A 9,561-nucleotide genomic window follows, 5' to 3' on the forward strand; every position below is an offset into this window, starting at 1 on the left:
GCAACATGATTTGTCAGATTCGCACCCACACCGCACAATACTAATCTTTCGAAGTGTATCTTACCTGAGGGTGTCTCTTTGGGCTCCCCCGCTGTGGCTAGTGCGGCCTCTAGTTGGGCCTTGCACTTTTCCAGCTCCTGGGACAGTACGGTATTCTTCTCTGTAAGAACCTGCTTATTAAATGATCCTTAAATCAGTTGCTCTAACTATTTCGTGTCTCGGGGGCTACTGGTATATCTATATTTGACCAAAATTTTCTTACCCGTATGTCTTTTACATACTGCTCCGTGGCTCTGGCTAAACCATTTTGAGCGGCACGGAGGTACGCATCTCTCGAATTAAAGGCATCTAAAGCCTCTTGGGAGAAACAAGCGTCGCGTAGAACTGTCCGGTGACGCCTGTGGTTCATGGCACTCTCTACTTCAGAATTTGTGGCACACAGCCTGTCCGCATCCTCTATCGGAGGAGCGTCCGGTGCGCGCCTTGTGCTCGCCTCCGCTTCTTGGCCAGACGTTGGAGCCTAGCTGGTGGGGGCGCGATTGGCAACCTCTCCGGATGTAGTCCGGCGAGGTCTCTTCGTTCTGAAGATAGCACGAACGTTAATATGCCCTGACAGAATAACGCCAGGGAAACAGAGGGTGCGCTATACCTTTGCGCCGGCATCTCAGTCCGGACTGCATTCCTTTTTGCCCCACGGGGTCCTGCGGCCCCTCGTTGGCTAGCCGCCGCAGGTTCGGCCTCCTGCCTCGGAAATCTCCCCTGCAAAACACGGTTGTCGTCAGAAACACCGGAATACGTGAGAGTGGAATCTCTCTCAAGGGATTGAGACTCCGGTTTATGTCACCTGGGAGGCCGGGATTAACCCTGGGTAATCAGCCGTGATGGCTACCAAGGTATTGTCCTTGCTTAGCTGATGGAACACCCCGTCGATAAGCTCCACCGATATGTCCGGGTCCTCTTCGGAGTCCGGATCGAGGGACCGTTCTGGGTCCTCGGGCTGTGGAGGGCGGCTGTTTATATCCTTTACCTCCTGTCACAGTTCCTGCACTGAAGTCGTTAGACTTCATATCTAACTGTGGGAGTCGAGGAGCGCTACATTACAAAAATCAGACATTATTCCTACAGGTACACAGGATTTGGAGAAGAACCCGCCTTGCAATGCCGAACAATCTGCGCGCCGGACTCATCGTCATTGAAGCCTGGTTCGGGGGCTACTGAGGGAGTCCTGGATTAGGGGGTGTTCGGGTAGCCGGACTATACCTTCAGCCGGACTCCTGGACTATGAAGATACAAGATTGAAGACTTCATCCCGTGTCCGGATGGGACTTTCCTTGGTGTAGAAGGCAAGCTTGGCGATGCGGATATTCAAGATCTCCTACCATTGTAACCGACTCTGTGTAACCCTAACCCTATCCGGTGTCTATATAAACCGGAGGGTAATAGTCCGTAGGACATCAACTCCATATACAACAATCATACCATAGGCTAGCTTCTAGGGTTTAGCCTCCTTGATCTCGTGGTAGATCCACTCTTGTATTACCCATATCATCAATATTAATCAAGCAGGACGTAGGGTTTTACCTCCATCGAGAGGGCCCGAACCTGGGTAAAACATCGTGTTCCCTGCCTCCAGTTACCATCCGGCCAAGACGCACAGTTCGGGACCCACTACCCGAGATCCGCCGGTTTTGACACCGACAGTATGTACCGGTAGCTATGTGTTTGATCTCTCTCTCTCTCGTGTTCTTGATTCGGCACAATCTTGATGTATCGCGAGCTTTGCTATTATAGTTGGATCTTATGATGTTTCTCCCCCTCTACTCTCTTGTGATGGATTGAGTTTTCGCTTTGAAGTTATCTTATTGGATTGAGTCTTTAAGGATTTGAGAACACTTGATGTATGTCTTGCATGTGCTTATCTGTGGTGACAATGGGATATCATGTGATCCACTTGATGTATGTTTTGGTGATCAACTTGCGAGTTCCGTGACCTCGTGAACTTATGCATAGGGGTTGGCACACGTTTTCGTCTTGACTCTCCGGTAGAAACTTTGGGACACTCTTTGAAGTTCTTTGTGTTGGATGAATCTGAGATTGTGTGATGAATATCATATAATCATACCCATGGATACTTGAGGTGACATTGGAGTATCTAGGTGACATTAGGGTTTTAGTTGATTTGTGTCTTAAGGTGTTATTCTAGTACGAACTCTAGGATAGATTGAAAAGAAAGAATAGCTTCGTGTTATTTTACTACAGACTCTTGAATAGATCGATCGGAAAGAATAACTTTGAGGTGGTTTCATGCCCTACAATAATCTCTTCATTTGTTCTCCTCTATTAGTGACTTTGGAGTGACTCTTTGTTGCATGTTGAGGGATAGTTATATGATCCAATTATGTTATTATTGTTGAGAGAACTTGCACTAGTGAAAGTATGAACCCTATGCCTTGTGTCAACACATTGCAATACCATTTTTGCTAACTTTTATCATTAGTTACCTTGCTGTTTTTATATTTTCATATTACAAAAACCTATATCTACCTTCCATATTACACTTGTATCACCATCTCTTCGCCGAACTAGTGCACCTATACAATTTACCATTGTATTGGGTGTGTTGGGGACACAAGAGACTCTTTGTCATTTGGTTGCAGGGTTGTTTGAGAGAGACCATCTTCATCCTACGCCTCCCACGGATTGATAAACCTTAGGTCATCCACTTGAGGGAAATTTGCTACTGCCTACAAACCTCTGCACTTGGAGGCCCAACAACGTCTACAAGAAGAAGGTTGTGTAGTATACATCAAGCTCTTTTCTAGCGTCGTTGCCGGGGAGGTTAGCGCTTGAAGGTATATCTTTAGATCTTGCAATGCAATCTTTTTGTTTCTTGTTTTATCACTAGTTTAGTTTATAAAAGAAAACTACAAAAAAATGGAATTGAGGGTACCTCATATGCTTCATCTTTTTAATATCTTTCATGAAAATAAGGTTTCTGATAATTGTGCCAAAGTGTTAGAAGAAGAATGCATTAGAATGTTTGGCACTAAATCTTTGAATGATGAGCATGATTGCAATGTTATTAGTATGAACTCTTTGAATATCCATAGTACTAATGATTATTGCACTAGCTAGTCATGATGAAAATGTCTCTTATAAGCATGTCAACTTTTGTGGAATACATAGAGCTTGCAAGCACACACCAAATAGGGAAGATAGATTTTGCAGGAGGCATAAGTATTTGGAAACTAAATGGTTGCAATAAAGGCTAGATGATTGTGCTGAAAGATTCAATATTTATCGCCATCCTTGTGAACTTTGCAATGAACATGGTCATTTAAGGCTCCAATGCTATTTGTTTCATGATCAAATCGTGTCCAAAAGTTGTGATAACTTGATTACCCTTGAGAATCATAAAGAGCTTAGTCTTCTTTTGGGGTATGAAGAAATGAAACGTATAACTGAGGGTATTCTAAAATTTAATCTTGATAGATTTCTTGATTTTGATCTAGAAGAAATTTTGTGTATTGTGCGGTGAACTGCATTGAAAATCCCTATATTGCCAATTACATAAAGACAAGAAAAAAAATAGAAGATCAAGAGAATACTAATGAAAGGGAAGATACTTCCCAATATTCTCCTATTATTTCTTATGATGAATCAGGTAACGAGGAGGAGCCTCCTATTCAACCAATCTCATTAATAAGGAGCTCTGAAACGAGGATTAAACCCACACATGATGTGAAGAAGAAAAATAAAAGACGGAGAAGCAAAGGTAAAAATGTATCCCTCCCAAATGATGTTCCTCCTATTACTCATTGTGATGATGATAATTGTTATACTATTGGTTCTATCCATACTATTAATGATGAGAATGATTATGCTTATGATATGAAAAAGCCAAGCTTGGGGATGCTATGTTTGATGAAAATGACATGTTTGAGAATTTATTTGCTGCAATTAATGTTTGTCCCAAGCTTGGGGATGATATGTTTTATGAGGATGATACTTTTTATATCCCAAGTTTTGATATGCAAATTTATTATGATGATAGCATGCCTCCTATTTATGACGATTATATTGACGGAAGTGGGTTTGGAAGAGTGTCAACTTTAGGAAGTAATGATCCCACTATTTTGGAGGGTGTTGAATCTTACTGTGACAATTATGAAAGTGGATTTGGAGAGGTCATGACTTTATTTAGTAATGATTCCACTATCTTGGAAGAGGTTTCAATCGATTATGATGAGAACAAAGTTGCTACTTATGATAATTATTGTGATGATACGTATTCTATAAAAATTTAGCGATGATTATATTAAAACTTGTCATGATTATGATTACCCTTTTTCTGAACATTAATCTTTTAATGTGGAAACAATTTATAGTATTCGAGTTTCTTATGATACTCCCACTATTCCGAATGAGAAGAATCTTGCTTATGTGGAGAGTAGTAAATTTTCTATGCTTGTAGATCATGAAAAGAATGCTTTATGTGATGGTTCTATTTTTGAATTTATACATGATTCTACTGAAGATTATTATGAGGTAGGAATATATGCTTGTAGGAGTTGCAATAATATCGAGTTTCCTCTCTATGTGCTGAAAATTTTGAAGTTATCCTTGTTTTACCTTCCTATGCAAGTTGATTCTTGTTCCCACAAGTTGTTTGCTCACAAAATCCCTATGCATAGGAAGTGGACTAGAATTAAATGTGCTAGTCATATTCTTCATGATGCTCTCTTTATATTTCAATTCTTATCTTTTATGTGAGCATCATTGAAATCATCATGCCTAGCTAGGGGCGTTAAACGATAGCGCTTGTTGGGAGGCAACCCAATTTTATTTTTGTTCTTTGCTTTTTTCTCCTGTTTAGTAATACATAATTCATATAGCCTCTGTTTAGATGTGGTTTTATGTTTTAATTAGTTTTTGTGCCAAGTAGAACCTTTGGGAAGACTTGGGTGAAGTCTTTGCGATCTTGCTGTAAAAAACAGAAACTTTTGCGCTCACGAGATTAGCTGCCATTTTTTACTGGAGAGTGCGATTAGGTTGATTCTTTTTGAAGATGATTAATAGAAAAATTCCACATGTCCACCAATTTACTTCAGAATTGTTGGAGTGACAGAAGTATTCGAATGATACAGATTACTACAGACTGTTCTGTTTTTGACAGATTCTGTTTTCATTGTGTTGTTTGCTTATTTTGATGAATCTATGAGTAGTATCGGAGGGTATGAACCATAGAGAAGTTGGAATAAATTAGATATTACACCAATATGAATTTATAATGAGTTCACAACTGTACCTAATTGGTGATTTATTTTCTTATACTAACGGAGCTTACAAGTTTTCTGTTAAGTTTTGTGTTGTGAAGTTTTCAAGTTTTGGGTAAAGATTCGATGGACTATGGAATAAGGAGTGGAAAGATCCTAACCTTTGGGATGACCAAGGCACCCCAAGGTAATATTAAAGGACAACCAAGAGCCTAAGCTTGGGGATGCCCCGGATGGCATCCCATCTTTCGTCTTCATTCATCTGTAACTTTACTTGGAGCTACATTTTTATTCACCACATGATATGTGTTTTGCTTGGAGCATCATTTTATTTTCTTTTGTTTTGCTTGCTGTTTGAATAAAATACCAAGATCTAAAATTCTTAAATGTTAGAGAGTCTTCACATAGTTGCATAATTATTCTACTACTCATTGAGCTTCACTTATATTTTTTGGAGTAGTTTGTCGTTTGCTCTAGTGCCTCAATTATATCTTCTTAGAGCATGGCGGTGGTTTTATTTTATAGAAATAGATGAACTCTCATGCTTCACTTATATTATTTTGAGAGTCTTTTAGAACAGCATGGTAATTTGTTTGGGTTATAAAATTTAGTCCTAATATGATGGGCATCCAAGAGGGATATAATAAAAACTTTCATATAAAGTGAATTGAATACTATGAGAAGTTTGATACTTGATAATTGTTTTGAGATATAAAGGTGGTAATATTAGAGTTGTGCTAGTTGAGTAATTGTGAAATTGAGAAATACTTGTGTTGAGGTTGGCAAGTCCCGTAGCATACACGTATGGTAAACGTTGTGTGACAAATTTGAAGCACGGGGTGTCCTTTGATTGCTTTCCTTATGAGTGGCGGTCGGGGACGAGCGATGGTCTTTTCCTACCAATCTATCCCCCTAGGGGGATGCGTAGTAGTACTTTGCTTCAAGGGCTAATAAACTTTTGCAATAAGTATATGAGTTCTTTATGACTAATGTGAGTCCATGGATATTACGCACTCTCACCCTTCCATCATTGCTAGCATCTTCGGTACCGTGCATTGCCCTCTCCCGCCTTGAGAGTTGGTGCAAACTTCGCCGGTGCATCCAAACCCCGTGATTCGATATGCTCTATCACACATAAACCTCCTTATATCTTCCTCAAAACAGCCACCATACCTACCTATTATGGCATTTCCATAACCATTCCAAGATATATTGCCATGCAACTTTCCACTGTTCCGTTTATTATGACACGCATCATCATTGTCATATTGCCTTGCATGATCATGTAGTTGACATCGTATTTGTGGCAAAGCCACCATGCTTAATTTTTCATACATGTCACTCTTGATTCATCTCACATCCCAGTACACCGCCGGAGGCATTCATATAGAGTCATATTTTGTTCTAAGTATCGAGTTTTAATTCTTGAGTTGTAAGTAAATAAAAGTGTGATGATCATCATTAGAGCATTGTCCCATGTGAGGAAAGGATGATGGAGACTATGATTCTCCCACAAGTCGGGATGAGACTCCGGACGAAAAAAAAGAGAAAAAAAAGAGGCCAAGAAAAAAAAAGAAAAAAAGAGAAGGCCCAAATAAATATATAAAAAGAAAGAGAAAAAGAGAGAAGGATCAATGTTACTATCCTTTTTCCACACTTGTGCTTCAAAGTAGCACCATGATCTTCATGATAGAGAGTCTCTTATTTTGTCACTTTCATAGACTAGTGGGAATTTTTCATTATAGAACTTGGCTTGTATATTCCAATGATTGCTTCCTCAAATGCCCTAGGTCTACCTGAGCAACCAAGTTGGATGCACACCCACTTAGTTTCTTTGATGAGCTTTCATATATTTATAGCTGTAGTGCATCTGTTGCATGGGAATCCCTACTCCTTGCATTGACATCAATCGGTGGGCATCTCCATAGCCCATTGATTAGCCGCGTCAATGTGATACTTTCTCCTTTTTTGTCTTATCACATAACCCCTATCATCATACTCTATTCCACCCATAGTGCTATGTCCATGGCTTGCGCTCATGTATTGCGTAAGGGTTGAAAAGGTTGAAGCGTGTTAAAAAGTATGAACAAAGTGCTCGGCTTGTCATCGAGGTTGTGCGTGATGGGAGCATTTTGTGTGACGAAAATGAAGCATGGCCAAACTATATGATTTTGTAGGGATGAACTTTCTTTGGCCAATTGACCTGAAACTTGACGGAGCTTATTTTTGGACCAGAAGAAGGCCATGGAGTAAAAGAGTTGGGCCAGAAGAGTCTCGGGCTGCCCCCGAAGGTGGGGGCGCGCCCACCCCCCTGGGCGCGCCTCCCTGCCTCGTGGACAGCCCGGAGACCCCCCTGACTTGTTCTCGATGCCAAAACCTCTTATATATACAGAAACTTCCAAAAAGAAACCTAGATCGGGAGTTCCGCCGCCAGAAGCCTCAGTAGCCACCGAAAACCAATCTAGACCCATTCCGGCACCTTGTCGGAGGGGGGAATCCCTCTCCGGTGGCCATCTTCATCATCCCGGCGCTCTCCATGACGAGGAGGGAGTAGTTCTCCCTTGGGGCTGAGGGTATGTACCAGTAGCTATGTGTTTGATCTCTCTCTCTCTCGTGTTCCTGATTCGGCACGATCTTGATGTATCATGAGATTTGCTATTATAGTTGGATCTTATGATGTTTCTCCCCCTCTACTCTCTTGTGATGGATTGATTTTTCCCTTTGAAGTTATCTTATCAGATTGAGTCTTTAAGGATTTGAGAACACTTGATGTATGTCTTGCATGTGCTTACCTGTGGTGACAATGGGATATCATGTGATCCACTTGATGTATGTTTTGGTGATCAACTTGCGAGTTCCGTGACCTCGTGAACTTATGCATAGGGGTTGGCACACGTTTCCGTCTTGACTCTCCAGGAGAAACTTTGGGGCACTCTTTGAAGTTCTTTGTGTTGGTTGAATAGATGAATCTGAGATTGTGTGATGCATATCGTATAATCATACCCACGGATACTTGAGGTTACATTGGAGTATCTAGGTGACATTAGGGTTTTGGTTGATTTGTGTCTTAAGGTGTTATTCTAGTACGAACTCTAGGATAGATTGAATGGAAAGAATAACTTCGTGTTATTTTACTATGGACTCTTGAATAGATCGATCAGAAAGAATAACTTTGAGGTGGTTTCGTACCCCTACAATAATCTCATCGTTTGTTCTCCGCTATTAGTGACTTTGGAGTGACTCTTTGTTGCATGTTGAGGGATAGTTATATGATCCAATTATGTTATTATTGTTGAGAGAACTTGCACTAGTGAAAGTATGAACCCTAGGCCTTGTTTCAACACATTGCAAAACCGTTTTCGCTCACTTTTATCATTAGTTACATTGCTGTTTTTATATTTTCATATTACAAAAACCTATATCTACCTTCCATATTGCACTTGTATCACCATCTCTTCGCCGAACTAGTGCACCTATACAATTTACCATTGTATTGGGTGTGTTGGGGACACAAGAGACTCTTTGTCATTTTGTTGCAGGGTTGCTTGAGAGAGACCATCTTCATCCTATGTCTCCCACGGATTGATAAACCTTAGGTCATCCACTTGAGGGAAATTTGCTACTGTCCTACAAACCTTTGCACTTGGAGGCCCAACAACGTCTACAAGAAGAAGGTTGTGTAGTAGACATCACTAGGGTGCGCCCCAAGGTGGTCGACTGGCCTATGGCGCCCCCTTTCCTTGTTTGGCGCCTCAGAGAAGGCAGGAGGGGGTGCCGCCCCTTCCCTTTCCCTTTTTCTCATGCGGGAGAAAAGGCAAGAGGGGCTAGCCCGCTCCCTTTCCTTCCCTAGGCTGGCGGCCTAGAGGTGGAGGCGCACCTACCCCATGTGGGCTGGTGTGCACTCCCTCATTGGCCCGTTTGGCCCATTAAACTCCCGGGGCTTCCCGAAACCCCTTCTCGTGATCCGATGACTACCCGGTTCACTCCGAAACCTTTCCGGTGACCAAATAGCATCATACTATATATCAATCTTTACCTCTGGACCATTCCGGAGCTCCTTGTCATGTTCGTGATCTCATCCGGGACTCCGAACAACATTTTTTCACGAAATCACATAACTCATATAATACTATATCGTCAATGCACGTTAAGCGTGCGGACCCTAGGGCTTCGAGAATGATGTAGACATGACCGAGACTCCTCTGCGGTTAATAACCAATAGCGGGACCTGGATATCCATATTGGTTCCTACATATTCTATGCAGATTTTTATCGGTCGAACCTT

This window comes from Triticum urartu, chromosome 7A (genome assembly GCF_056163025.1).
Source record: "Triticum urartu cultivar PI428250 chromosome 7A, HENAU_Tu73, whole genome shotgun sequence".
Lineage (NCBI taxonomy): Eukaryota > Viridiplantae > Streptophyta > Magnoliopsida > Poales > Poaceae > Triticum > Triticum urartu.